The sequence below is a fragment of the Lonchura striata genome, chromosome 2, assembly GCF_050655825.1.
Source record: "Lonchura striata isolate lonStrDom1 chromosome 2, ASM5065582v1, whole genome shotgun sequence".
NCBI classification, from domain to species: Eukaryota; Metazoa; Chordata; class Aves; order Passeriformes; family Estrildidae; genus Lonchura; species Lonchura striata.
In genome coordinates, this window is record NC_140704.1 from 32,547,995 (window position 1) to 32,561,241 (window position 13,247).

Below are 13,247 nucleotides of genomic sequence, written 5' to 3' on the forward strand. Positions count from 1 at the left end.
CTAGAACATTTTACTGCCGAATGTGCTATTTTCCTGCTATATGTTTTTAATGCAGACATACTAGTATGGTAATGCACTAGTCCTTAAATAATTTAAACAACAGTGGATTACCCAGCCTTCAGATGACTTGTTTGACAAAAATTATACTTGCAAAAAGAATTCAGGTGCTCTTTCAGTGCATGGACACTAAATAATAGAATCCCTTCTTTTCCTCCACAGAATCAATAGGAAGCAAGGGAGAAATATTTCCCTGATGGGAAATCACATACAGTGTTTGGCAAATATGTTTGTTTATGCAGCTAAAGGTGACAGAGATCAAGAAGAATAGGTAGAAGAGAGGTTGAAAACCAGCTGAGATATCTCAGGAGGATGACTACATAGTGCACATCTGGTTATGGCATTTGAGGATCCCTTTTAAATAGTAATTTTCTTCAGTGAAGACACTCAACTCAACACAAGCCAATAAAACAACTGCCCATCTTAAAGAGGGAAGGTATCTATATGCCATTCACCCACACACAAACACTACCCATTTTTTCTCAGCCTTTCCTCTCAGACACAAGTCTTCCTTTCTCAAGTTAGCAGGATGGAAAAACAAGTTGCTGCAGCCCTTGGAGAGTGAACTTAACTTTCCTCTTCTACTCATGAGTTCATGACTAGTGACTGGAGGGAAAGAGCACCTGCATTTCTATGTTTTCTGCCTGCACCTCTTCACTGGCTCTCAGAAAGGACCACCCAGAGATCAGAGGCTCTGTTTGCTGTCAGGTTTGGACCAAGCTTCACAGTGACTTTGTTGGGGTTGAAGCTTTTTGCTCTCCAACCACTTGTTTGAAGGTCAAAGTAGACAGGGGACAGCAGACAATGATGCAGAGATCTCCCAATGGAAATGCGCTGATTAAAACCAAATGCCTGTGTTTTCTTCTCTTTTCTCATGCTGAGGATTTGGCCATTCATGGATGTTTCTGTTGAAATTGCTGAAGCACCCCATTTCTCTCTTTTATTTGAGCTGAACCTGAAGGCATGCTGGGCTACCATCCAGAAAACAGCTCATGAACACTCACTAAAATTATATTCTGGTACTGTTATATCCAAACACATCTGTCCAGCAGACACTGTTGCACAACAGAGTGAGCAGGCTGCCAGTTGCAACCCTGGAACCAAGAGTTGTCACTAAGAAGTTGATTAAAAGGGTAGCATTCAGCACAGGAATTAAAGCACATGAGAAGCCTGTGGTTTCTACCATGGCCTCCCACCCTACACATCTTTCAGGAAGAGCATGGAGACCTTTTAGGCCAGGAGCAAGCAGCTATAACAAATTTAGATCTGTCTCTGCTCTTTTCTTGCAGGCTGCTTTTGAAGCTCAGCCACGGAGGATATGTGAGGGGAACACCCAAATATAAAGGTAAGAGTTAAAGGGGGTTCTTTCAGCGCCAGGACCACAGCCTGGTTCTGATGCATTTTGCAGGTAGATGCCAGGATGCCACTGCTCCTAGTGGGTGTCTGTACTTTGCTTGGGTAAACATTGCCGTAATGTAAACAGCTCTCTGTCCTGGAAGAGATGTTTTGCAAGCATAGCTGTTTTCAAAATTTTCCTTAAGTGGATGTACAAGCTACGAGGAGAAAAAAAATTGCACAAAAATAATTACAAAACCCCCCCACAACAAACCAAAACTAAACCAAAATAACCATCACCACCAAAAAAAAAAAAAACCACCAAAAAAACCCCATAAAACAACAACAAAAACAACAACAACAACAACAAAAAAAAAAAAAAAAAAAAACAAACTCCAACAAAACAAATAGAGAATGTGGGCAGGTTGATATCTGCCTCTGTTCTTGGTAATAGCTTTAAGATGTTAATGAAGTGATCCTTGTTTTTGTTCAAGGAAAACATGTTCTTAGTATTTTTGCTGTACAAAACAATGAGAGAAAAATGTATTCAATATTGCCTCACTCTACCTTAACATAAAATTGCTTAGTGTTGTTCTCTAATAAAACTGAAAATGAGGAATGAAAGTACAGGTTGCTCTGTGCAAGGTCTAATTTTTTTGTGTGCATTATATTAACTATCTCTGCCCAATTTTGTGATAATAAGGCAAATAAGGAAAAAGCCTCAGTTGAAAACCCCAGCATATAATCAGCAATTACAAGTGGGTAGTGCTTCATTGTAGGGGGTTTTTATGATCATTATGGATGGTAAGAGTCTTGGTTAAATATTTGAATATGATTTCTCAGAATCAGTTAGGTACCCTCTTTGTAATGACTATTGATGGAGCTGTCCGTGTACCCTGTTTTTTTGAGACTGTGGCCTCTGAAATCTGGAATATTAATTTATCATCTGCCTCTGTGCAGGGCCACTTTCAGCCAAAGGTGGATAATGGGATCCTGGGGTGGCACTACTACAGGGAAGCTCTGTAGAGCTTCTAGAGAAGCAGGAATATTTCTGTTATAGCTCTATAGGGAGATCTGCAGCTCCCCAGCCTTAAGTTGAACAAGCATCAGAAGATTGTGACTCCCTGAAAATTAATCTCATCCTTAAAATTCTGGGAGGCAGTCTAACCAACTTGCACTGAGCTAGAGTAAGAAGATTTGTATGCTGCAAAAGCAGATGAATAAAGGAAGTTCCCTCCCTGCTTCATGTTCATAACTTCTAGGATCTAACAGTCCACAGAGATGAGTATAGTCATATTTAGCATAAAAAAGAACTGGTAAAGAAATTCTCCAAAGTTTAAATGTAGTAGAATTGTGATGGAGGACCAGGTAGGCTCTAAGAAAAGTCTCTAGTACAGAGAGCTGATGACTCTCAGCATTAATGAACCTCTCCAGAATACAAAGAAGCTGAACCACACCTTTGAATTCCACAGTTAATACTGTGGAAATTGGCTGCTTCCTTAAATATCACAGCCTTTTAAGTCCTGCCTTAAGCAATTAAAACACACTACTATTAGTAAAAAAATAATTATTTGTTCATTGATTTTGTAAAATTCTCATCTGGTAGGTAATTTATATGCTGGATTGGGCTAGGAAAAAAAAAAGGTAGTTTCTTTCTGACAAATGCGTTAGTGCTAAAAAGGAAAGGGAAGAAAGGTTGTTTTCTTCTTGGACAAATAAAAAGATTGAAGATGCCAAAAAGGAGCTGAAAACTTTCAAAGAAATAGCTTGTGCACAGGAAGGAATCATGGTATTTCAATGCATGCAGCAGAAATTTTACACTGTGCTAAAAAGTGCATGCATAAGCCCACTTGTGCAATGTGCAACTCCAGGAAAGGTGCAGGCGAACATAACATGACTAAAGCAGGCTTTGCCTTTATGTGATTGATAAATACTCATTAATTTTACCCTTATTCATTTTGTCTATTTCTATCTTGGCTGTACTTCTTCTTGCACCCTTCATTTGCAGCAGCAAACATCCTGGATTGCAGCTGAGAAATGTCATGTGCCTGGGTGACATACACCTCTGGGGTGGAAGACACCTCTGGGTCACCTCATCCTTAGTATGTTTCTGGAGTCTGGTGCTGCTCTGGAAATGTCCTTTTTTGGGGGTATCTACCATCTGCTTTTGAATCACATTCTTCCCACTGAACAGCAGTTCACTGCTCTATTCTCTCACATCAGCTGCTCCACTGAGTATTGCTGGGGCAAGGGTAAGGAAGACTCACTCTGGTAGGGCTGCAAAAAATTAATCCACCAAGGAGAACCAAGAGAAAGAAATAAAATCTCTAATTGGATTGTGCCCAGGCACTGGATCATTTAGAAAAAGAAAAAAAAAGAATAAAAAAAGATCTGTGAGTTGACTGAAAATACCCATACCTGCAAGGTATTTGGAACTGGCAAACATTTCATCTGCTCCTCATAAACTTCTTTTGTCAATGGTTACCAATCTGTGCATTTGTTTCCTGCATGATGAAACCAAACAGAGACTTGCACATGAGAAACACACAGGCATTAAATTGTCTGAGATAAATTCATCCTTTGTGTAATTCCAGCAACATTCCTCTGTTGGATTTGACTGCTCAACATTTACAGAAGAATCTGGATTGAGTTGAACTGGCATGAATCAAGCCAAATTTGTAATTATAAGGCTTGGCAAGGCATATATCTATTTCCTGCTTATTTTGCATTTGCCATTGTTAATAGTGAGTGAGTGCCTCTGTTATTCACACGCCAGTCTCAAATCTATGGAGAATTTGGGGAGATGAGGAGCTTGATCTGAGAGAAACTGAAAACATAAGGCTCAAATTAAAGCACTCTGCAAGTAAAGTGAAGGTTTTTAACTATCAAAATGCAGGAAGCAGTGGGTGGCAGATAGTATTTTCCCTCAATTTAATTTGACAGTTTAGAATATCACCTACTGTTTTGTGAAGGAAATTGGTACATTTAGATTAAAACTTGAATTATATACCATGCAACAGTGTCTTAGACATGGCTTCTCCTTTCATTACAAAATACTTCTATGAAGAATTATTCCTGTTACTGCTTTTTATGTCTCTATCTTTACATGATTTTTTGTGTACACCCCTTTTACAAATATCATTATATACTTTTCAGACAAAATTTGTTTTTTCTTTGCATACATCTGCTGCATGTTATTCTCACAAACCTAATAGTATTTACCCTTGCAGTTATATTCAGTTTTGCCCCGTAAACATGTAGTAAGGGCAGTAGTACCTACAATCAACCTGTGTATTGCAGGTTGTAGGACTCTCCTGAGCTGATTTGTGTTTCATGCAGAATACTGGCTTTTAAACTATATTCAGTCTTTGTTTTAAAACTGATCTTGTCATTAGATGCATTTCACCACAACCAGTTTCTGCATCTTATTTCCATTGTATCTCCAGCATTAACTTTCATTTACTTGCTTTGTCTGCTGAATTGAATAACCCATTAAAAAAGTTGTATTCCCTTGTAAGTACTTACAAACTCTCCAAATTCCTTTTTAACCTTTTCTTTCATTAACTAAATAGACTAAGTTTCTGCAGTGTTACTAACACATGCTTTCTCTTGTTCTTTCATCTTTTTCTGTGCTGCCTTGTTCCCTCGCAGTTACCAATGTCCTTTCCAGAACACAATATTCCAGTTGTGATTACATCAATGTTCAGTGCAAAACCAGGACCAGCTCCACATCTTTTTAAGAGATCTGGGGCTCCTTTTTTGGCCAAAGAACTGAACTGAGAACACATGTTCTTTCCGAGGAGTTATGTTCCTGCTTAGATAAGATCTCATATTCATAAGGAACTTTTTTTCTCCAAATTGAATCCCTAGAGATGCCTCACTTCCTTTGTTTCAAAGACATATGACCACCAACTGGTCTGATTAAAGTGTTTTTTATTTATATCCACCTTGCAAGGTGGTAAAATTTGGCTAAGAATTGAATATTTGCTTTTATATTTCCCCTTTTATGTGTCTTTCCGTTGGCCTATGTATATGTGGGAGAAAGTGTACAATTTTTGATGTGCACATAATACATCACTTCTGACGCATCATAAAGTGCTCTAAATCCCTCTGCATCAGCCATCCATCATCTTAATTATATATTCTTCACCCAGTCTTTGTGTTATCTACAGTTCTCATCAACGACAGATTTATGCTTCCTTCCATGTCTCAAGCAGAAAGTTTAACTGGTGTAGGACTGGATCCCCAGTGAAATTCACTGAAAGCACACATCCCTGCAGTGACATTTTGGTATGTGAGCACTTGCCAGTTTTAATCCCTTTAATCTGTGTGGTGTTTTTCCATGGCATCCTTAATCAATGTTTTTTGCAGTATATGGTACTGACTGTGTAAGATGTCTTGTAGAAGCCCAAATATAGTGACACCACTTGCTCTATCAGGCCATTTTTAATCTCATCAGAGAAAGATATCAAGTTAGTTTGATGTATCTATTTCCCAAAAAACCCCACTGAGTGGCAATAATTATACTGCCTCCCTCTTATGCCTTACTAATTGGTTCCTGTATCAGCCTTTCCTCTATTTCACCTGAGATTGATAGTAGTCAGTCTGAAAATCTGAAATTACTTCAGTTGTATTGTTTTTTCTCTCTTAATTTTTGTTTTTAATACTAGTGTTTCCTTACTTTTTCTTCTCTTCTCGAACTTTCCTGGTATTACAAGATTTATTGAAAAGATCAACACTAATGGTGTGGAGGGGCTTACACATAGACTCCTTTTAGACTCTCATATATTAATTTTGAGTCTTAGTGCTATAAATATTTCTAAAATCAGTAGCTCTTATTTGACGTCTTCTGATGCACTGTTGGAGTGAAAATTGCTTCATGATTTTCTTATGAAATAAACACATCATTTGATCCCTGGCCAAAGATACACCAGTTACTTATTCAACACTTCTCTTTTTCTGGATTATTCTTGGCAATTTTATAATTTCCAGTCCCACTGTTAGTATTCCTTTCACTCCCTTTATGTCCAAAATGTCTTTCTGACTATTGTTAACCCTATTCACCACAGATTTGCATTCTTTACTTCACTTACTGGCTTTCTTGTTTTAAAAGTCCTAGTTTGTAATCTCTATCCAAGTCTACATAATCAGCAACTTCTTTCTTTTGGATTTTTTTTTCCAAATGTGACCTTTACTTTTATAACAAGCAAGGATTGTTTTGTAGCTGGCGTGGTCTTGAACGTCAGTGATCAGTCACCCATTGACACTTTTATCCCCAGTCATTTGGGCTCATAAGGGCTGGCAACTTCCTTTGAAAGTAATCCCAATGAAGAAATGAAATACGTGAAATAAAGTGAAATAAAAGTGAAGAAAGTGAAATAAAAGCAAGAGTTTTGTAAAGAGTATAAGCTTCCAAGAGATGTCACCTGTGAGAGGCTGTTCATCAGTGACTGTTCAGACAAGAGTACCCTGTCTTAGGAATGAGAAAGCAGTTTAGTTGTATTGACAAAAGCTGTGCTGGTACCTTGCCTTCATGGCCAGAGAACTGCCCTGGATTATTGCAGCAGCAAATGCAGATTTCCTGTATGCTTCCAACTATCTTGTTGGGTTTAGGGCGACTTTGTTTGACTTTTACTCATGTATTGCTGCTATAAGTACTTAAAAAAAAAAATCTAAAACCTGGGAATATAAATTAATAATAATATCATCATGGCAATGCAAAAGCAATGTCATATTAATTTTGCACTGCCATGTCAATACATTAAAAGCAAATGTGTTATTTCATTATAATGGTGAAGCTACCACAATTGAACAGCACCACTGAGTGTAAGAAAGCTACAATAGGGACTGGTTTGATCATTGGTTTGACCTTTAAAACTGGATCATTTGTTAATTGATTTTGCTTCTCCTCCAATAAAAAAATAATTGTCTGGAAACTTCTGAGAAATGTGGAAATTGTTGTCTGAACAATTAAGATAATAAAAAATACCAAACAGGTATCCAAGCAAATGACAGAAAATCTTTGCTATTAATTTTGTGACTGTGTCACAAATGTAACTGGAGAAATTTCAGCTAACTACAAATCTCCATCAAGTCTTCTATGAAAGAAATGAATGAATTGGACTATGCAGTTGAGATTTCGTTTCTTCAGAACAATGCTTTGTTGGTTCCATTTGAATACAAATAAGTTTATAAATGATGATGGGTTTGGCAAGTTCTTATACACTCAGAAACAGAGTACAACTGATTTAAAATATATGATTGCAGAAAAATACTGTGGTATTCCTAAGGTATGGATACCTTAGGAAAATCAGATTTGTGGGTATAGTGGATGCCTTTCCTCGTCCTCAATGAAGTATATTTTCCTCCACTGATTTTTATTATATTTATTTGATACTTAGATCCATGGGTACAAATGATGACTTTTGTGCCAGTGTGCTGGTTGTGAATGATTTCTGACTCTTTAGTATTGAGGTGAGTCTTCCCTTATCAGGAGGCCACAAAATTGTTGGGGAAGCTTGTGTAGAGTGCTGGCAGATGACAGCTTAATTACATCAACTGCTTCAAACATGCATGGACAACAAACGGGAAGGAAAGGATCAAACCTGTATAAACAACAGTGCTATCCCTCAGCCAAACATTTCAGGATTCAAAGGATGTAGCAAGTCTGTGCCTTGCCAGATGCATTTTGCAGAGAAAAGGCTAAAAGCTGTACCAACATATCCCCCTGTGTATCTTTGCTTGAAACTTTGGAAAATCTGAGCAGGGTGAACACCTCTCTGCTCTCCTCTCTGTAGACCATCCATCCAGCTAGCTGCAGAGCACTGGTGCTGTGCATGTAGCAGGGCTGGCATCGTGCCACCTTTGGCTTCCAGTCTACAGCTGGTCCCTTCATCCAATCCATGTTGATGCTTCCCAAAATTCAGTCCTCATTTGAGCATTACAGCTCGCCTTTTTCTTTTCCTGCTTTGGGTGGAGATTAGCATATTGCTTAAAGGGAGCCAAAAGTATTTCAGTCCATTACTTCTTTCATGGGAGTATGTAGAAAGAAAGACATTTCCACAAGATCTTGAACTCAAATATAATCATGATGATTACCGAGTGGGTAACTCCACATTTTCTTACACAATCTCTCAGCAGGCAACAATTAATAGGTGAGACCACAGATAGCCCAGCAGCACCATATTACACCTCAATGTCTTCTATTTGCATAAATAATATCGGAGCTTATTTTAATAAAATTATGTATGATTTCTGTATTTTAAGATGACATTGAGAAAGTAGGATCTCCTGGAGGATTCCCAGTTATAACAGACTGCTGTCTTAGGTGAATTGCTCTGCAGCCTCCTATCTTTTTGATTTGATAAGTGTCTGAACCAGTCCTTAAACCAAGAGCCTACTTTGTCTTTGGATAACCAATCCCATCCTGTATTACCCTGAAATTAAACAATCTATCACCCCTCCTCCAGGCTTAGATCTGCTTTCAAAAATGCTGCAACTCTGTCACTTAGGGTTTCCTGCACTGCACACCATGACAAGTAATAAAGCATTCAACACACACAAAGTTATGAAACCATATAGGAGAAAGTTAACTCTCAGCTGTGTCCATGTTGCAGGATAGGAAGCAAAAGTTATTCTGTGAATTTGCCAGAAGAGAAGATGGAGTTTTTTGAGTATAATATCCACATTTTAGGCAGACGGATGTTTTTCAGCTCCCCCGCCTTGGATGTAGATGAATTCACTTCTGTACACGTATCAGTATGTGGTAATATTCTGCAAATGAACACAGAAAGCAGGCTTTCTCAGAAGACTTTGCTTCTGAAAGATGTCTTTCTTATATCTGCCTCCCTGATTTACTCCTTGCAGGTAAGAAGTGTGACAGTTCTCTGTGTGTGTGAGATTGGATTTTTCAGTCCTTGGCACAATCTCATCAACCTCTGATATCTCTTATGTTTCAGGCAAGTCTTTGGTGCTTCAGTTTCAGGCAGAGTCACTCAGCACAGTCTAACAGTATAGCCTATCTGGATTTCTCTCACTTTTTCTTCTATTTCCATCTTTAACAGGATTGAAGTCAAGACGTCTATTGAAGCAGAGAATGATTAATTCTCGCAATTCTGTCTGTCTTTAAGTCATGACATCTTTGCCAAGTTCCTCATCTTGTGGACATGAAAAATCACTTTCCCTCAGCATGGAGAATTTTTTTTATTTTCCTTTAGATGCTTAATTAATTTGCTTTAAATTACTACCTTTTTGTAAGCTGTTCTGTGCTGACTTTGGTCTCAGCAGTAGATGTGCTGCCAGAGGTAGCATTCGGATCTCCATCCTACTAATCTGTCAGGGGTTTTTGTAGTCCTGAGGGAATGGAAAAAGGGAAGAAGGTATAGGAAAGCAAATGTCACTGCAGTTGCAAATATTTGGTTTAGTTTGTTTTTGTTGCTTATTTGAGTATCATTGTGTTACTGTCAAAACTGTGCACTGCACCATATGTCCCCAGGACAATTGCTCATGCCCCTCTGACCTTGTTGCAGCATTTCATAAATCTCTTTGGCTGTGTTTTCTGGAAAAGAAAAACAACAACTTTCATTATGAGATTCCACAACTTTCATTATGAGATTCCTTTATTTTTTCTGATTTCTAGTCATATGTTGCTGTGATTATGAGTCAAACACTTGCAGGGCTTTTGCTGTGAAGCTATGAAAAACATTGTTTTAAATAACAAAGAATTTATTTGTTTTACGTCTTGGGTCTGCAGCTCACAGTCAGGTAGTTGTACAGGAGCCACTTGTGCATCACCAGAAGAAGTTCAAGCCAAGGAAAGCTGCTTTTCCCTTCCCTTTCCTGCTGGAGGATGGGAGGTGTACCACAGACAGGTCAGTGGCTCAGTGTGGGAGCTTGGTGTCACATCACCATGGCATGTGAAGGCACTCCTTGCCTCAGTGTGTGAGGCACAGGCACAGAGGGGTTTGGGTTGGAAGGGGCCTTAAAGATCACCTAGTTCCACCCTTCTGCCACGGGCAGGGGCACCTTGTACTAGTTCTTCCAGGGTGCTCAGGGCCTGATCGAAGTGGGCCTTGAACACTTCCAGGGATGGGAGATCTGTAATTTGGTAATCTATGCCAGTGTCTCTCCACCCTCAGAGTGAAGAATTTCTTCACAATATCTAATATAAACCTACCCTCTTGCACCTTAAAACCATTAAGCCCTTGTCCTGTCACCCACCTCCCTGGGATCAGTGTTGAGCTCTCTTGGTTCTGCATCAAAAGTGACATCAGGGCACAGAGTAGTAGATGGTGCCAATTGATGATTTCATTCCTGGCCTGGAATGCACAGCAGGAATGCTGTGGGAGTGCTGCAGGTCACTGCTGATCCTCACAGTTTGCTCTAAGACACAAAACCTCAACTACTGGTTAGGATGTCCCTAAATCAGTTTTATAGAAGCTGGGAAAAATTTACTGGGGAAATAACATGACATACTCTTCCTGTTCTGACAGGTCCAGAAATCAGCTTTTATATCTCATTGAGGGAAGGGTAGATGCACTGTTGGTTTGATGCAATAACTTCTTCATTTCTTTTATATTTTCATGTTGTTTTACTTAGCCAGGCCCTACTTTCTGGTGGAGTATTACATATCTGCTTAATGCTTGCTGGACTTGCAAGGATGCCTGTTGAAAGAAATACTACTGCTGAGCAGACAGGAAGGGGGGGTTGCTTTAGGATTAGGGGGTGTTCTGTTCCACTCTGACAGGTAGGTACAGGCAGAGGTGAATAAACTCCTGAAAAGGGCACATAGAATTTGAAAATGTGGTTACTGGTGTGATGTATAAAAAGCACAATGAGAAGCTTTTCTGAAAATATTGCTAAGAAGATTGAAATCAGCAATTAGTGAGAGACTAATTTTGTGAGACTAACAGCCGCATTTCCTGTCCAAATAGGTTCCAATAAATTCATGTGACTACTGAATAATTACGCACTGCTTATCTGACTGAACTTCCAGTCCCAAAGATTCAGCATTTCTGGAAGGTTTGTTCAGCTATGGAAACCTTTAGTGAAACATTTTAACTGCAAGAGCAACAGGCAACATCAGCTGATAAAATCTGACATTACCATGTCTCTAGCACCACATAAATATTTTCTTCCTGGGACTCCAGTTTTTAACACTTTTAACACTTTCTCCCTAGTAGGAGGTTGATCTTGTTCCTGTATATGAAGCAGACAGCATTAATGAGGTACTATGGGATGGTAGTTTAAGGTCACTGATGCACGAGGCCTTACTTTGTTACAGTGAGAAAATTATGCATATTTGTAATAATGAAGAACAGCTTTAGTTCCATGCCTGCTACAGGAAACACATGATAAATAATGCTCTGTCCAAAGTCAAGAACATTGAATTTTGTATTAATTGAGGCAAATATCATACCCCTGTTTAGTGCAATAGAAGATATTACCATTAATAAATGACTTGAATTTTCTTTCACATTTATTCTACTTGCAGCACAATATTATCTTTTAATATGTTGCTGTCTCAGACATTTTTCTGTTCTTAGTATAGTCTGAAATTTGTACAATAAATTGCTGTCTATTGAATCTTTCAGTGTCATGACATTAAAATGTAGGCAAAATTTAACTGTCATTTTCCTTTTCACTTTTTTCCTGAACAGTTCTATATCTGGCATTTATACCTGCTCAGAGCTTTGAAGCACCCATTTCCCATGTAGTTAAATAGATCTTTATTAATTAGCTAGGGCGTTAACTAGGAGATGCATATCTGCAAGCCCATAATATGTGGCAAAGAGAAAATGTGGATATCTAAGTGCTGCAACACACGAGCTATGCCTGAGTCTTTCTGCTCTCTCTCTCTCAGGCTGCATTCTTTAATTCCATTTGGTTCTCACTGTCTTCCTCCACCAGCTGTTCTAAGCCTTACTCATTTATTTACAGATAACCTTGCCACCTTCTTGCTCACCTTTACAGCCCATCTTAAAGCTGCTTGTGGAAAGTGCAGCTCTGCCACATGCCAGAACACAAATGTCTGCCTGCTTTGTGCAAGGACAGCAACACTGGGCAAGTGTCCAGGCTGAGGAACCATCAACAGGTAAAGTCAAAAGAGCAGGAGACCATGAATCAGGAAACCAGTTGTAAAACATTCATTAAGATCACTGAGACCCAGGGACATTTGGTCCCCCTGGTATGCCAAAGCCTATATACGTCTGTAACTTTAGGTATAAGTTTTTTTCATTAATATAAAAATGTATTTTTTGCACTAAGGTTATACCAATGATTATGTTATGTAAAGTACACTTTATCTATTATTTAAGGTTAATATATGTATTAGAGTAGAAACTAGATGACCCTGTATGGATTTGCAGTGTTTCAAAACAGAAGAGAGGAATTTTTTGAAATGGGATGTTGTAGGATGGAAACAATAAACATAAATGTTTCCAAATTCAAGAAAGATATGAGATGTGTACTTTTCCTAAATGATGAAATAGGGCATAGGCCCATATCTGGAGCTGAGCAGTGCCTCAATACTGTTACAGAAACAGGCACTGTGGAAAGCAAGGTATTCAAAATTGTGGGTTCAGTGTTCTGGACTTCCCATATTAAATGCTGAAACTGTATGGAAAGATGTGTTCTCTTGCAGGTGCAGTGGGGTTAGCAAAGTTTAACATCTCCTAAACCTTTAGGCCACTCAGGATCCAAATTCAGCATAAGCTGGAAGGCACTACTTCATCCAATGGGAAAACACAACAAATGAGTTGATGTGGTCATGGTGCTCCAGGGAAAAAAATTTCTCCCCAGATTCTGCTGAACAGCTTGCAGTTGCAGGAGCTGCTGTCTCATATAGAGGCAAAATT

The 13,247-nt window shown here is 38.8% G+C and overlaps 1 long non-coding RNA gene across 1 annotated transcript in view; it reads left to right on the plus strand.

The window, feature by feature from the left end:
- Nucleotides 1-12,490, plus strand: part of LOC110474568 (uncharacterized) — a 93,107-nt gene extending 80,617 nt beyond the window's left edge. The window contains exons 3-5 of the long non-coding RNA XR_014953248.1: nt 1,347-10,262; nt 11,325-11,412; nt 12,331-12,490. This is a non-coding gene — a long non-coding RNA (uncharacterized LOC110474568). The remainder of the gene's footprint in view (nt 1-1,346; nt 10,263-11,324; nt 11,413-12,330) is intronic.
- Nucleotides 12,491-13,247: the final 757 nt, after the last annotated feature.